The sequence below is a fragment of the Protomyctophum bolini genome (genome assembly GCF_963924005.1).
Source record: "Protomyctophum bolini genome assembly, chromosome: 15".
Classification (NCBI taxonomy): domain Eukaryota; kingdom Metazoa; phylum Chordata; class Actinopteri; order Myctophiformes; family Myctophidae; genus Protomyctophum; species Protomyctophum bolini.
Window position 1 is genome coordinate 22,179,660 of NC_137876.1, and position 17,678 is coordinate 22,197,337.

Here is a 17,678-nt window from a genome sequence, read left to right on the forward strand (position 1 = left end):
TTATTCCCAGAAATGACCAGGGAACACAAAGACCAGTGGATGAAGAATAATAAGAGGTACCATAAATGTGGTATAGGGGCCATCTCCCATAGAACTGCAATCTATAGGCTCCACCCATGTGGTATAGGGGCCATATCTCCCAGAGAACTGCAATCTATAGCCTCCACCCAATGTTAATTATACACTCTGAGATGTGTACAAATGGTTCCATTTGTACACATCTCAGAGTTACAGACCCATAAGGGCTCAGTTGGTTCCAAACTATAATCATTTAGCGTGGTGACCCCCTTGGAACTGCCTCAAGGACCCCTGGGGGTCCCCGGACCCCACTTTGGGAACCACTGCTCATATATGACTAATATATGCTGAAGCATGTGGAATGGGTCCGTGTCGAATAGAAACTGTCCACGCTGTAGGACATGTTTTGTCCAAACCCTCTCAGAATGAATATTGCATCTCTATATTCAACATGCCATGGGCTCTAACATTGGTGTTCCAGCCCAATGTTCCCACTAACACATTGTCGACATAATACTCCAGACTGGCTCTGAAAGTTTGACCTTCTCAATATAGATAACATACAGTATACGGCTATTATTGTTGTTATTATTATTACGCACCACTCACTATGGATTATCACATTCTGATACCTAGAGAGAGAGAGAGAGAGAGAGAGAGAGAGAGAGGAGAAGTGTCTCAGCTGCACGCAAACAAATTCTGTCCAAAATAACAAGTATTGTGGTAGGAGAAGAGAGAGAGATGGAGGTAGGGAGCGCAGTTGTGGGCGTCAGACAGAGAGAGAGAGAGGGGAATGGAGGTATAGGGAGAGTAGTTGTGGGCGTCAGACAGAGAGACAGACAGAGAGAGAGAGAGACAGGATACCTAGACGACCTGGCATGGTGGACCACTGTTCGCTATACAGAAAAGGAGGACCACCCCTATACCAGTTAAGATTATAAATCCAAACTTGGGAGTGGGGGGGGGGGGGGGTGCTTGGAGGGGGGGGGGGGGGGGGGGGGGGTGCTTGGAGGAATTGCAGGGCTATATTGGACGCGAGCTCCCGGCTCTGGGAATATGATAAGCACTTATCTGTTTGCACTAACAGAGCAGATGCATTCTGGGTCTTCGCACGGTACACGCACCGGAGAGCATTCATCTAGTCGGTGTATATGCATCCATCCACACCCAGCGCACGCACGCACGCACACACGCACTGTTTACATCCACCAGAAATAATATCTCCGTATACAATGGAAAGAAAGGCAGTGGAAATATAAGTATCTGGGCGCCCCGGCGCCTCAACCCCCCCGGGCTCGTCCTCATATACTTATAATTAGCTCTCTTGTTGCTGTTGTTTGTGGCACGGAGCCGGCAACAAAACAAGTGCTTCGCGGGAGGAGGTATTTATCAACATTTCCATTTAGAACGTCATGGCCGGCGCGTACAGTACTACTGTACGCAGCGCAAGGAAGAGGAAGAAAAGGAGGGAGGGAGGAAGGAAAACGGGGGGATGTATGAGCGCATTCCCCCCCCCCCCCCCCGGTTCACGGACAAACTCCTTTAATTCGGCGACGAAGCGAACGGTGGGGGTGGGGGGTGGAGGGGCTTCAGGAAGCTAGACGCTCACTGCTAGCCCGTTTTGGGCGGGAAACCCTTTTGGTGTTTTAACTTTGACTTACTTTAACTTACTTATAGGCCTGTTGCTCCCAGAGCTTGTATAGGTCTCCTATTTTTGAAAAACCGTGAAAATGTGGCACACATTTGGAATATATATTATTTCATTTTTTTTTTATAATGTTTTATTGGGTTTTTTTTCCCATTTTTTTAAATACAAGACATACAAGGAACATAGTGCACAAAAACAAAACAGAACAAAACACAAAATAACGTTTTTAGCTCAAATTGTTGCTTCTGGGGGGGGACCCTGGAACTACTGTACATATTTTCAGATGGGGGTCGGCGGGCCAAATACAGATAACTTTGGGGGTCCTTGACATGACATATTGAGCACCACCGATTAGGTATTTCAGAAAACTGTCAGGATTTATATAGAAGACATTTAATTTCGACGTCAGGCCTAAATGTGCTAGACAAGCGTATCACGGATAGTGCTGGGCGGGCGGATAAAGGATATAGGATATAGGATAGCATATATAGGGGAGCTCATGACAACAGATCATCTGTAATTTTCAAAAGTATACTGCGTTCCAGCGCGCGGCAGGCAGAGCGTTCAGCGGCGTTCAGGCAGGTCACAAAGTGTACTTGACAGGAAATATGCATACTGAGTGGATCCCACTCCGGCTTTTCATTTGCATTGTGTATTGATTTTTTTTTTCTCTCTCTCTCTCTCTCTCTTTTTTTCCCCGGTCCCATTTAACCCATTGACACCGGAGACCAGATTCCACGGAATGTCTTCTAAAACCATGACTGGTTTTCTAAAAAAAAATAATAACTATGTTTCTATGTCAATGGTTAAATGATACAAGAATTCAAGAATTATCTGTATTTGGCCGCGGATCCCCATCTGAAAATATGTTGTTCCAGGCCAGGGACCCCACCCAGAAGCAGAGTTATGAGTCAAAATGTCCGCTGTGAAAAGAATATATATTCAAAGACTTGCGCCACATTTTTCCGATTTTTCAAAAAATAGCAGACCTACTATTATGCTATTTTTCTCAACAGCTATAGAATAACGGTTAAAAGTGGTTAAACACTATATAAAAGGTGACACAGATGAGTTCCCGGTCTCAGTGGATTAATACAATATTATGTGTGGGTCCGCGGCGGCTTTTAGGCGTCTCTGGAGTGGTGCTGCCTCCATCGCTGGGCTTAATGATAATTGCAGCGTGGTGGAAGGCAGCAAGCTCAGGTAGATTTCATCACAGGGGCCATCATCACCCTCTCTCTCTCTCTCTGTCTGTCTCTCGCCCACCTCCACTCCCATTCCCTAGCCCCCCTCCCCACACACACACACACACACAAACCATTCACTTTCCCTCCACACATTTTAGTATAGGGCAGTTTAGAGGCTCCGACAGAACCCAAATGACATGTTTTCGTAACATGTTTTTTTTTTGGGACCCTTATGGTGTCTAGTTATGATGTCTTCTTGTTGCCCGGGTCAACTAATGTCCCCATGGGGGTTACTACGACATACAGAGACAAAATGGCCACATTCTTCTATATGATTTGGACCCAAGGAATTCATTAAAGTGGTTATTATTAAGATTCAAACACTCTATTTCAGGGGTAGAAACTGCAAAACAGAATCCTACCAGAAAATGTTCACTTCTCTTCTCTACACTTTAAGGACCCTAATGGTGTCTAGTTCAGATTTCGTCTTGTTGCCCAGGTCAAATGAAGTCCCATGGGATTCATTTTAACGCTTTATTACACCCATCCCCAAAACGAACCATGAGATGGAGATAACAGAAAATGCCATAACTCTTGAAGTAAACGACATGCAGAGACAAATGGTCATATTTTTCTATATAATTTGGACCCACGGAATCCATGAAAGTAGTTGTTGTTATTAAGATTCAAGCACATCTTGACTCTATTTCAGGACAGAAACTGCAAAAAAAAAACTGACCAGAAAACGTTTAGTGGGTCTACGCCTCGATGACACCACTGCATTGACTACTATGTGCTGCATCTATAGAGGGTATGTGCATGCATAAAGTGAATGGCATATCGAGTGGCAAAGTCCATTTTATCTTGTTTCAAGTCATTTAATGCAGAACCGTTCTGTTTGGATGTATGGGCTCATTGGGCTGTCAAGGCCAGAAAGTAGTTTTTTGCCACTCAGTAGGCCTTCCCGCATAATTTCCGGGTATGATGATGATGATGTCGCGCGCATACCCCTCTATACTGTAGACCGCTGTACTGCATACAGTACATAGACCATTGTACTGCATCTATAGACCCCTAATACATTGACCACTGCACTGCATCTCATCTCAACTCAACACAACACCAAATGCATTCACACAGAGATTGCATACAGAGATATGCACATATTATGAAATGACCAGGTCACCCAAAGTGATGTACAGGTGGACCCCAGGAAGAGTATCTGCTGCCACTCTAGTGCATCTGTAGACCACTCTAGTGCATCTGTAGACCACTCTAGTGCATCTGTAGACCACTCTAGTGCATCCGTAGACCACTCTAGTGCATCAGTAGACCACTCTAGTGCATCTGTAGACTACTCTAGTGCATCTGTAGACCACTCTAGTGCATCTGTAGACCACTCTAGTGCATCTGTAGACTACTCTAGTGCATCTGTAGACTACTCTAGTGCATCTGTAGACCACTCTAGTGCATCTGTAGACCACTCTAGTGCATCTGTAGACTACTCTAGTGCATCTGTAGACCACTCTAGTGCATCTGTAGACCACTCTAGTGCATCCGTAGACCACTCTAGTGCATCCGTAGACCACTCTAGTGCATCAGTAGACTACTGTACTATATCTATAGATAACTGTAGTGCATCTGTAGACCACTCTAGTGCATCTGTAGACTACTCTAGTGCATCTGTAGACCACTCTAGTGCATCTGTAGACCACTCTAGTGCATCTGTAGACCACTCTAGTGCATCAGTAGACCACTCTAGTGCATCAGTAGACCACTCTAGTGCATCTGTAGACCACTCTAGTGCATCTGTAGACCACTGTACTATATCTATAGATAACTGTAGTGCATCTGTAGACTACTCTAGTGCATCTCTAGACCACTCTAGTGGCGTTAGGGTTAGGGTTAGTCAGTGCATCTGTAGACCACTGTACTATATCCATAGATAACTGTAGTGCATCTGCAGACGACTGTACTGCATCTACTGAGCCTTCGCAGCGACCCACTGCAAGCTGTTCTGGAGCCTCGGCCCCCCCAGGCTGTGAAATAGCTTGCCCCTAGCCCCTAGCCTCGGCCCCCCAGGCTGTGAAATAGCTTGCCCCTAGCCCCTATAGCCCGCTACACATCAGAGCTGCCCAGCAAGTGTAAAATCAGCCATTACAATGGCATCAAGGCCCGCCAAAATACATTTTAGTCGACTAAATCAACTGTAGATTTAGTCGACTGAAATCTTATGACATTTAGTCGGCTGAAACTATAGACACTGAAACTCTAAAACATTCCAGGTGACTAAAATTTCAAAAGACTATGACTAAAGACTATGACTAAAACTACAATCTAACTGTGCTGTCAAAAACACGCCGCGCACAGCAGCGTGTTCTACAGTGTTAGACGGATGATATATAGGCTCTTGTTTTACCTATATGATGATACTAGATGATGCATTTGATGTATTACCTTGTGTGTGTGTGTGTGTGTGTGTGTGTGTGTGTGTGTGTGTGTGTGTGTGTGTGTGTGACGTGTGTGTGTGTGTGGGGGGACATCATTTCGGCGGTGGGGTGAGGAAAGGGGAATAAATAAGCAGGCGTAGGGTCCTGTCAGGGCGATGTTATTGTCACCCTGGGTCTGCCTGCAGCATTATGAGCCCAGGAACATTGCCATATCCCTCACTGTCACACACGCACTGGACGCACACACACGCACTGGACGCACACACACTGCACGCACACACACACACACGCCTATGTGCATAGGGATCCAGGGTAAATTTGCTTTGCACCTAATTGAGTCGCGAGGCAATGTCTCTGTTCCCGCATCAAGGAATTTGAAAATGTTAGATTATTTCGCTGGAGGATTAAAGCTCATTTTCGGGCGTGTTGCGCATTAACCTATTAGGAATAGCCTCATCTGCATTGCTAATGCCTCCCTCCTCCTCCCCCGCTGGCAGACAGCTGTCACTGGGCCCATGAAAAGAAGAAAAAAAAACATGATGATGCAATCCTTGAATGAGTGATCCCCCACAGCGATTAGTGTGGCAGTGAACTTCGCTGAGCCCGGGCTGATAAGGCGGCAAAGAAAATTCCCAAGTTGCCAATAGCTTCCGAAAAATTATCAGACTGTAAGGCAAAGGAGAAATTGTGCCTTCCGGCTCAGGGGGCTTCAATCCAGGGTCTGCCCAGATTGACATTATTTAAAGCTATATGGAAATAGGGCTCTGGCTATCTGGAGGATTGCTAAAATAAGATTTTTTTTTCTTCTTTTTCTTCCCCGGCAACATTTATGAATACGCTGACAGGAGAGGATAGGGGCAAAATATATATATATATATATATATATTTATATGTGTGTGTGTGTGTGTGTGTGTGTGTGTGTGTGTGTGTGTGTGTGTGTGTGTGTGTGTGTGTGTGTGTGTGTGTATATGTGTGTGTGCTATACTGTGCATTCTCGAAAAAGCAATTTGAGGGTAATTTAGTGATTTTATGATCTAATCTGGATAAATAAATAAACAGATATGTGTGTGGACGGAAAAAGACATATTGCTGTAATATTGTTAGAGGACCTCGGCCAAGCCTCATCGTGGAGAAGCTACTTTAACCCATTCAGGACGGAGGACCCCTTTTGGCCTTTCAAGCATTATGTTATGCTTTAGCTGTTGAAAAAAATAGCAGATGTACAAGCTCATAGCGCGGCACCGAGTGCCACGCTATGGCCTTGTAGATCTACTGTTTTTGAAAAGGTCTTGTGGCGCAAATCTTTGAATATGTATTCTTTCAGAGCGCACGTTTTTTAAACTCCTGCTCCTGGGGGGGGGGGGGGGGTCACATTTTCAGATCCGGGGTCCGCGGCCAAATGCAGATAATTCTGGGGGGTCCTTGCCATGAAAAAGGTTGAGAACCACTGATTCATAGAAACATAGGTTTCTTCAGAAAACTGCTTTTAGAAGACAGAAACTGGATTTAGAAGACTTTTCTTTTTCTTTTTTTTAAAGAATGGGCCTCAGTCCTAAACAAGTTAACCAGAGGTGCAGTCCGCCTACAGTATATGTGCATGCATGTGTACAGTATATAAACCAAGTGCATTGTTTCATAACCTGATGCAGCAGAATCGAGGCGCAAAACTAAATCACTTCAATCCGGTGTCCTGATTGGCAGTGTGCTGGGTGGGTGTGCTTCAACAAAACACACACACACACACACACACACTGGGGGAAAATGCAATATTTTGTGCACCGACTTCCATATTAGATTCTTAGAAGACTGTATTATTTATTTGCCGGGGCCCGATAATAATAAAATGAAAATACTCTCTCTCTCTCTCTCGTTAGAAGAAGCACTGGTGCAGAGACAGATATACTGTAGACTACTATATACATCGCAGTGGCGATTGTTTATTTTTCTTCTTTTTCTCCACGGTGGACGAAACTGTTTAGAATGCTGGGCGGATGGCATGCAATGCATGCACTGGTGCTGAATGACATGACGATGATGTGCAGCCATTTTGCATAGCTGAACACCAGGGCTGCACGTTACGTATATATAGGTATAATATATAGGGCTATGTGGAAATGTATACAGGGCTGTGTGTGTGTGTGTGTGTGTGTGTGTGTGTGTACGTGCTGAGTTTGTATTCAAGTGCGTATGTGCGTGCATGGATGAGTGAGAGTGATGTGTGTGTGTGTGTGTGTGTGTGTGTGTGTAGGGGGAGAGGGTGGGTGTGTGTGTGGGGGGGGGGGGGGGCACTATTCCATCCTGAGTACCTATTGAAAATGAACACAAACATCAATCAGGGGCTGAACCCTCGTGTTCAGAACCTTGGAGGGTCATAACTGTAGTGGTCACGCACGCGTCGCTCTCCCAGGATGCATCTCTGCGCCGATTTAATGACGGGCGGAATATTAATCCCGTCGCGCCTCTCTCTCTCTCTCTCTCTCTCTCTCGCTCACCTTTGTTTAAATGCTATGCAAATGAGTTGTGCGTGTGTGTGTGTGGGTGCGTGCCTGCCTGCCTGCCTGCCTGCCTGCCTGCCTGCCTGCCTGCCTGCCTGCCTATACATGTGTGCGTGCGTGCGCGTCTCAGGGCTGCGTGTGTGCGTGCAGCGTTTGGAACACTTCAGCAGGCCTAATGGATACAACTTCATTGGCCGTGGTCATTATCGCGCGGCTGCTGAAGAGCCCGGTGACCTCACATTACTACAATAGATCTCCCCCTCCAATAATCTACTGTGTAAGGCCACTGCAGGGCGCGGCGGGCATATACTGTACCACAGTGGTTCCAAAACTTTCATGCAAGGACCCCCAGATTGACACTATAATTAGCCCACGGACCCCCCCCCCCCCACACCCAAATTTAGAAGATATTCCAGGCACCACCACCATGAGAGAAGATTTCTATTACGGCTCTATAGCAGTGGTTTTCAACCCGTTTCATTTCAAGGACCCCCCAGTTTGACATGCATTAGTCTACGCTACGGACCCCCTAGGGGTCCTTGGACTCCCTCAAGGACCCCTGGGGGTCCCCGGACCCCATGCACTTTGGGAACCACTGCCGTACCACATCCGCCATAACACACACACACACACACACACTGGGCGCAGTGCGCGTACCGTACCATAGCCACCATAACACCGCCAAAAAAAAAGAATAGGGACGTTAATGTCTTAATGTGGTTACGCTTCCTATATTTTCAGCTATTAGTGTAGTGTATTTTCGTCTTATATACACACACATTCAATTCCCATTGACAATGAATGGACAATTTAGGTCATATATATATATATGTGTCTGAGCAAATCGACATGTTACACGTCATGAATGATGATGTACGATGATGATACTTCAAGTCACACACGGGGGTGTGGCGTTTTTTTAACACACAAAAACAAAACAAAACAAAGCCTCCGATTTGCAACGCTATGTAGCCATAATGAGACGTTATAGCGTTAGCATGCAGCGTTTGGGATGTCTGTTCTATATAGCCTGAATGTGGTGGTGGTGGTGGTGGTGGAGACGCGTTTAGCACAAAGGCTAATCAGTGTTTGGGGGGGACGGGGAGGCAGGGGAGAATCCTCTGACCCTTCCCTGTTTGACTTAACTGCTCCATCTCTGCCCAGTGCCCTGATTCCCGCGGGGGGCTTTGTGTACATTGTAATGAGTGCTGACATAATCCCGGCAGGTTTTTTTTTTTTTTTTTTTTTCTCTCTCTGATCCCCGTCACCCCCGTCATCATGGCCTGCATGGGGTTTTTTAGTCTGTGACCTGCCAGAGAGAGAGACAGAGCCACCCCCATGAGGTATATACTTACATTTAGGGATGTTAAGACGCACTGTAACTATATAGTATAGGAACTATAGCTAGTAACCCCGTTTTAATACTATTAATGGTACGTTTTTCTTTCAAAAGTGAGGGCATGCTCTTGTCATCGTATACAAACATTTGACCAAATATCTCCTTTCGTTGTCGATGCTAAACATCGAGACGTGTGGGGACAAAATGTACACGTCACGTTTGGCGGACATTTGACCTAACTTCTCCTCTCATTGTCAAAGGAAAATGAGACGTGTGGGGACTAAAGCAGAGGCTATGGCGACCCTCAAAGAAAGAAATAAAATAGGCTAAATGTGACGATGCAGGACCGGGCCAGCCAGGCTATGGGACGGGACAGGGGGGACAGAAAGCAATGGGGAGAAACATAGATGGTGAATTAAAAGCCTGTCCTTTAGGGGTGTACTCATTCATTTTGGACAGAAGAGAAGGGACATGTGGGAAAACAAAGGACAACTAAGAGAGAAAGAAAGAAATGACATAGAAAGTAGGGGAACAATGAGCGCCATTGTGTCTGTCCCGGTCCTCAGCGGGGCGGATAACTACTGTCAAATATACACAAGGTTAACTCATTCAGCGTCCGTCCGTCCGTCCGTCCGTCCCGAGGGCTCTGAAGGACGTGTTATTGGCAGAACGGGGGTAATAAATGTACAGCGAACGAGGAGCGAGGAGGAGGCAAACAGGAAGTGGGCGCCTCGCCGCGGCGGCGTTTGTACCTAGAGGGTCGAGGGGACAAAAAAAACGGAGGCTCTCAATGCGCTTTTGTCTCCGGACAGCGGCTGTATATATACGCAGCAGAGTGCGCCGGTGGTCCCTGCCCTCGCCTCTCCTCTCCGTCAGAGACAGAGAGAGAGGGAGGGGAAAGGCTTTTTTTTTTTTACACGGCAAGCATGAGCGGCTTAAAACCCAGCCATTGTACGGAACAAGAGGGGAGTGACAGGGCCCATACAGACAGAAAGTGTTCTTTAGCCAAACAGGCCAGGATATGACTATTTAACCCATTTAGACCGGGAACGCATCCGTGTCACCTCGTGGCGTTTAAACCATACAGCATGCACATTATAGCCATTACTTTATACTTTATGGCCGTTGGAAAAAAATGCAGATCTACAAGCTCAAAGCGCGGCACCGAGAACCGTGCTATACAAGCTTGTAGATCCTGCTAACATCGTGGAAATGTATGCAAATCTTTGAATATATATATATATTCTTTCACGGGGAACGTTTTTCTATAACTCGAGTATTTGCTTCTGGCCCGGGGGGGTCCCCGAGAAAGGAACAACATATTCTCAGACGGTGGTCCGCGGCCTTGACATGAAAAGGTTTGAGCACCACCGGTGACGTTTTCCCAAGGAAACCGTGAGGATTTATCGAAGACATTTCTCGCCTTTTCCTGCAACATGCATGGGTCTGAACGGGTTAAGGGCCACGGGCGTGAATGGAAAATAGCCCCCGCGAAGAATGGAGCCCGTTGTTGGGGAACATCGATACCAGCCTCCCCTCCTTCAAAAGGTGTCCGCTCGTCGCTCGTCGCTCATCGCTATAGCGTTGCGTGGAAACGTTCGCTCTGTGTGGCGTCGGCCCTCGCTTGCCTTTCAGCCATTATCCCGTTTAGGCCCGACGTCGACATTTCTAAAAAATGTCTTCTAAATCCTGACAGTTTTCTGTGTTTATAGAAAACACTTTAACCTGAGCTAAATATATTTCCGTTGGAGGACAGCCCCAAAATGACCTTTTCTTGTTGGTCGGCACATTCTTATCTGAGGAAGAGATGGCAGAGACAGTGACTGCAAAGTGATTGTGTGACACAGCATGTTAGCAAGCAGGAGAGTATTAGAATCTGTGCCACATTTTCACGATTCTTTTCAAAAATAGCAGACCTACAAGCTCATAGCGCGCCACTCGGTGGCGCGCTATGAGCTTGTAGATCTGCTATTTTTCAATAGCTAAATTATAACATACTGTTTAAAACACCAAAAGGGGTCCCCGCCCAAAATGGGTTATATACCAGCCCCGCACTGACATGTCCTTGCTTTAGTCTCGGCTGGCCATATTCTAATGCCCCGAAATGTACACATACTGTACATACCGGGCTGAAGTGGTCACTGCATATGTTTTGTGATAATACTCACAGCAATCTACAAAGTATACTATAGCAACGTGAAGTATTTTTTTAAGTAAAAGTACGATATTTATACCTCTGAGACCGGGATGTACAGTATATATATATAGCGTGGTACAAGTAAAAGTATTAGAAACGGGAAGTAGTCAAGTACAAATACCTCAAAATTGTACTGGAGTACGGTACTTATGTAAAAGCACTTGCTTATAGTTACTTTCCACCACACGCGCACACACACACACACACACACACACACACACCTCGGTCGACTGGGAGAACATTAACGTGAATTTGTTTAAGGTCAACGGTTTATGACGTGAACTCATTATCGGTATAGAGGTTATAGAGCCCCCCACATCCATATAAATGTATATCCCGGGCTGCATGCGAGCGAGGAGGTGTATACAGTCGCTTTGTGGACCCCCCTGCGGCTCGGCTCCTCACAGAAAGGGGTCTCAGGATACTTAGAGAGAGAGAGAGAGAGAGAGTGGGGTCTTCTCGTCCTCCATGGGAAGAAAGCAGAGGGCCAAAAGGACCTCACAGGAGGTTCACAGGAGCAAACCAACGCCCCTGTCAGTCAATCCCCAGGACGGGTCGGTGGGGGCGGGGCCAATCCCCAGTCGCTCGCTTCACTGATTATATATATATATATATAATATGCGAGTCCTCCCGGACCATGCTGGTGCAGGGAGAGATATACTCCACAGGGGAATACAAGGGTAGATTTTTATACGGTATAGCCGTATCTAACCCATTGTGGACGGGAACGCATCTTATAGCTTCTATAACCACTTATTGTTTTACATTTAAAAAAATAGCTATAGCTTTTTTTTCCCTCTTTTTTTTTTTCAGGAAAATGTGGCGCAAATCTTTTGAATTTATATTCTTTCCCAGTGAACGCTTTGAACTCAAATCTTCGCTTCTGGGGGGGGGGGGGGGGGGGGGGGGGGGGGGTTGTGGGGGTCCCTGAAACAACATATTTTGAGATTGGGGTCCGGGGGGCCCAATTACATATAATTCTGGGGGTCCTTGACATGAAATAGTTTTGAGAACTCAGAACTGCACTGACATTTAGAACCAACTGTCATGATTTTTTAGAAGACATAGAATCCGTTCTCGGGTGTAAATGGTCTAAATAATGATGCTGGAGGCTGAGCAGCCAGTCCAGGGGCTGCTCTTCCCCTTGGAGGTTTGGTTCTACGGCCCTCTGTGTGCCACGCGGGCCAACCAGGGGCTCCTGTCTCTAACGACCCGTGTCAGACATTAACGCCTGATTTATACCCGGCGCTCTCTAGGCGCATTGTGTCGCACATCGATTTTTCGGGCGAGCGCGACACCGCTGCGAGACCAAAGTATAAACCAGGGCTTTAACCCTGCGCTGCTACAGTATAACGATTATATCATATCGCATCATTAGCAGTGGTGCCAAAGTACCGTATACTTAAGTATACAATTTTGAGGTACTTGAGTATTTGGGCCAGTATACTTTTATACTTCTACTCTCCACTACCACATCTCAGATTCCAAACAGTTGCAAAATGAATGAATTATAGTTTATTTAGTTACTTTGCAGAACATTCATTATTACACCCATTGTCAGCCCTAGTATACATTTCGGCCATTTGGAAATAGGCGACCTACAAGCTCACATTGCAGTATTGACACTTTCACTTGAGTAAAATAAACGTGAGTACTTTTTCCACCACTGGTGCGTGCGTGCGTTTGAGTGAGAAAAAATCAACAGAGAGAGAGAGAGAGAGAGAGAGAGAGAGGCAGCCAAGGACCACATCAGCGGGTGTGAAGAATGTTGTTCTATAGCGGTACATTCCCATTTTACCAGTGTGTTAACTGGGGGCTAATTAGATAACAGCTCATCTCAGGGCGGGGCAATGCTGATGATGATGATGATGATGATGATGGAATGGGCGTGTGATAAGTCACGCCGCAGACAGCAGCGCTTTACTGTGTGTGTGTGTGTGTGTGTGTGTCTGTGTGTGTGTGTGCACGCAATAAACACACACACACACCAAGAAGGACTAAACCACTGCATGCACACGCAATACACACACACCACGAAGGACTAAACCACATGCACACGCAATAAACACACACCACGAAGGACTAAACCACATGCACACGCAATAAACACACACCACGAAGGACTAAACCACATGCACACGCAATAAACACACCACGAAGGACTAAACCACATGCACACGCAATACACACACACTAAGTAGGACTAAACCACATGCACATGCAGTAAACACACAAACCAAAGGACTAAACCACATGCACACGCAATACACACACAAACCAAGTAGGACTAAACCACATGCACACGCAATACACACACACACACACCAAGAAGGACTAAACCACATGCACACGCAATAAACACACACCACAAAGGACTAAACCACATGAAGCACATTTACGTTCCGGATTTAGATTAGATTTTCACATTGAGATTATAGTTATACCTGTGTGTATGTCTATGTGTGTGTGTGACAGACAGACAGACAAAGCTGTGAATATATAGGATCGGCTGCACCGCTCAAAAAGATGAGCTGGTTTCAACTTCTGCTACAAAGATGCAAAGCTACAAATACGCGGTTTATCTTTGGATCTTTGTATCTTTGTATCATTTGCATCTGCCCGTGTGAACGCAGCATATAAGCTCTATAAACGCCCAGTCCTAACCCTATATCCCCCATGCCGCCTGAGGCGTTTCCTGAACCCATAAAGGCCTATTCATAGTCTGGATTTTCGGTGGTGAGGTGACCACTGCTCCGGTGGTGAGCTGACCACCGGAGCTGAAATAACGTTGAGCGGTGGTGAGTAAAAACAGAGAGAAGGGCTGGAGCGGTGGCGGTGGTTTGCTCTTCACCGCGGCTCGTGACGTCATGTTGTAGTTCGGTGGTCACCTCACCACCGAAAATCCAGACTATATGTATCAGCCTTTACTCTTGTTTTGAGCGGTGCTAACCGCTCCGACATGTGTCTCTGTGTGTCTGTTAGTCGGTAGCAGCACTGTTACCGTGGTTACCGTCGTGTTCCATCGTGTGGGTCTGTATACATCATCATCGTGATGAAAGGCACCACTCACTTCACACGGGGTGTGATGGGTTTCTTTTTGTGTGTTTTAAAAAAAAAAACATAATGAAGAAAGCATTTCTCTTAAAATGTCTCAAATGTGATTATGCATCCGGGGACGTTTGGCCCGAGTATTAGTAATACAAGCACGCACACGTACACACGCACGCACGCGGACACACACACACGCACGCTCATTTGAAAATGAACAGTATGCTGACGGTTGGAACCTGCAGAGAGAGGTGATGGCTGAGCTACACAGCCTCTCGGTGTTCTCAGCCTTAATTGGAACTAAGTACCGGACGCATCAGCGTCGTGCGGTAGCATATTAATCCATGTGTGGATTGATATGCATGTGGTCAGATTTGGACCGCGGGGTTCTCGTTCAAATGTAAATGGCACCGGGGGGGTGGGGGAGGGGGGGGGAGGGAGGGAGGGAGCGGCCCGTTTGAATCCAATCCAAACGTAGTGCTAATGTCGCACTCTGTCCCGCATCACACACACCCCGTGATTACCGTTAACAACCTGCTGCCGCGTTTGGACGTCACAATCAGTGGCCTGTAATGGGAAATGGAGCATCGAGGTTGCGTGCGTCACCGTGCGTGCACGCGTGGACTGCAACGCGTGTGTGCGTGCGTGCATGTGTGTGTGTGTGTGTGTGTGTGCGTGCGTGCATCATTATCTGGGTGCAGCTGGGTGCATTAGGGTGTCCACCGTGGCTGTTGTTTGGCCGTCGTCCTCCTCACTGCTCTGTTATTCTCTAATGTGTCACTGTGACCGGCGGCACTTTGTTAGAGGACAGAGAGAGAAGCGTTTCCTCGTCGACTCCACGCGCACGCACACACGCACGCACGAGCACGCGCACACAAGAGCCGGCCGTCGTGTTGGTGGTGGTGTTAGTGGTGTTAGAGTGGAGGTCGAGACTCATTTCTCAAAGCAGGTAGATAGAGCAGGTAAATGAAAGGCGATACTCACGGCGACACTATACACAGCCTCCGCCGTGACAAACCGACAAACTGCCAATCGACAGAGACGACAGAAGACTTCAGAAAATAAGCAGTGTTTGGGGACGGCGGCGGGTGCTTTAGAACGTGCCAATTACTGCCTCACAGAGACAGTGCAACATCCCCCCGCCCCCCCCCCCCCCCACCACCACCCCAACCCCCAAAACCTCATCCAAAACACCAGAAAACACCCTGACATCAATGACGACACGGAGGCAACAATCAGCTGCAAACTAGCTATCAACGCTGGAGTGGAATATGCAAAAATGCCAATTAACGCATTCAGGACTGAGACCACGTCCTGCGAAATGTCTTCCAAAATCCCGACAAGTTTTCTAAAAACCTACATGTTTCTATGTCAGTAAAAACCTACATGTTTCTATGTCAGTGGTTTTAAATAAAAACCTACATGTTTCTATGTCAGTGGTTTTAAAACCTACATGTTTCTATGTCAGTGGTTTTAAAACCTACATGTTTCTATGTCAGTGGTTTTAAAAACCTACATGTTTCTATGTCAGTGGTTTTAAAACTGTTCAAAAATGTATTCGGCCGCCGTCCCCATTCTGAAAATATGTTGTTCTCCAGATGCAAAGATTTGAGTTAAAAAAAACGTTCGCTCTGAAAGAATATATATTCAAATATTCGCGCCACATTTCCAAGATTAAAAAAAAACAGCTAAAGTAGAACATAATGAAAAGAAGAAAAAAAAAACGGGCTAAAGGGCTTCCCGTCCTGAATGGCTTAAATGTGTTCGCATACGCAGACGTTTTTTCCCATTTCTTTTTTTTTTTTTCATGATATCCCAACATCTGTGGCATTAGCCGTGGCTCTCTGTATGTAAACAGAGACGGGGAAATGAATACGCAATCTACCGCTGTGTTTTCATCATTAGCGTTGCTTCCAAAAGCAGCCTGAGTGCAACGCCGGCGACCGGCGAGAGAGAGAGAGAGAGAGAGGGGAAACATTTTGTGTGCCCCGCCCTCGCTTGCCAAATAATTCTTGTCTTGACATCTTAATTCTCAGTTCTCGCGTGTGGTCAAATCAGCCTACTATAGAAAAGCAATCAAGCAATTTATTCCCCCAAATTATATTTGCCCAACACACCCTGATGGTTATTCTTTTCTTATTGAGTAAGCTCATTAATTCTGAGCAGCTTGCTTGTTATGCCTCCGCCATTACTCTCCTCTCTCCTCTCATCCTCTCAACCCCCCCCCCCCTCTCTCTCTCTCTCTCTCCCTCACACTCTCTTGCTCGTTCTTTCTGTTGTGCCCACTCTCCTTCTCTTCATCATGCACAGTCACTCCTGGCTCTCTGTCATCCTCTCTCTCTCTCTCTCTCTCTCTCTCTCTCTCTCTCTCTCTCTCTCTCTCTCTCTCTCTCTCTCTCTCTTTCTCCAGCAGATGTAGTCTATCTTCCAGCCCCAGCCTCCTGATGATTTTTTTCCCATTTTGTTTTTTTTGGGGGGGGACTTGACATTCACTACAAAAGCCCCCCCCCCCACCCCCCCCCCCCCCCCCATGATCTGTGGCATTGTCTAGCTGGGCCAATTACCATCCCCCATCTCTGATTAAACTTTGATGTGGACCCTAATGAGATAAGGCCTGCTTTATCAGGGGCTATAGATGCTGATAGGGCTCTCATTTATTCCTGTGTGTGCTGCCTGTGGCACCATCAGCACCCACCCACCCACCAAAAGAACCCCACCCAGCAGTGTTCCACCCACCACCCCCACCCAAGCTATAAGCATGCCGAGGAGTGGAGTGGGTATATGTGTGTAAAGGACTGTAAGGTTTATTAAAGGACAGGGTAGAGAAGGGGAGGACATCTGCTCACTTAGTTGTTCACTATGCTAGCTCTTCCAATAACGACACAGAGGAGAGAGAGAGAGAGAGACACTAGGTTTGGTGGAGATAAGAAGACATTATCTCTAGAGCCCCGATATATCGGCCTGTGCGATTTCGCCGTCAGCAATTATATGCAGTCCTATGTCATTGGTTTTAACCACTATATTCATTCAATGTTGGCTATTCAAATTTTGAATTTTCATAACGTACGTCTTCTCTTCTGGAGCCGCAGATCTTTGAATAGAAGCACAGCAGTAAATCTTTCAAGTGAACAGTTTCAAACTCAAATCTTTGCTTCTTCAGGGTCCCTGCCATTGAGAAAGTCTGTTGATATAGGAGTCAAATTGGGATATAAATCTGTCATTGATCGGTCTCTCTCTCTCTCTCTCTCTCTCTCTCTCTCTCTCTCTCTCTCTCTCTCTCTCTGTCTCTCTCTCTC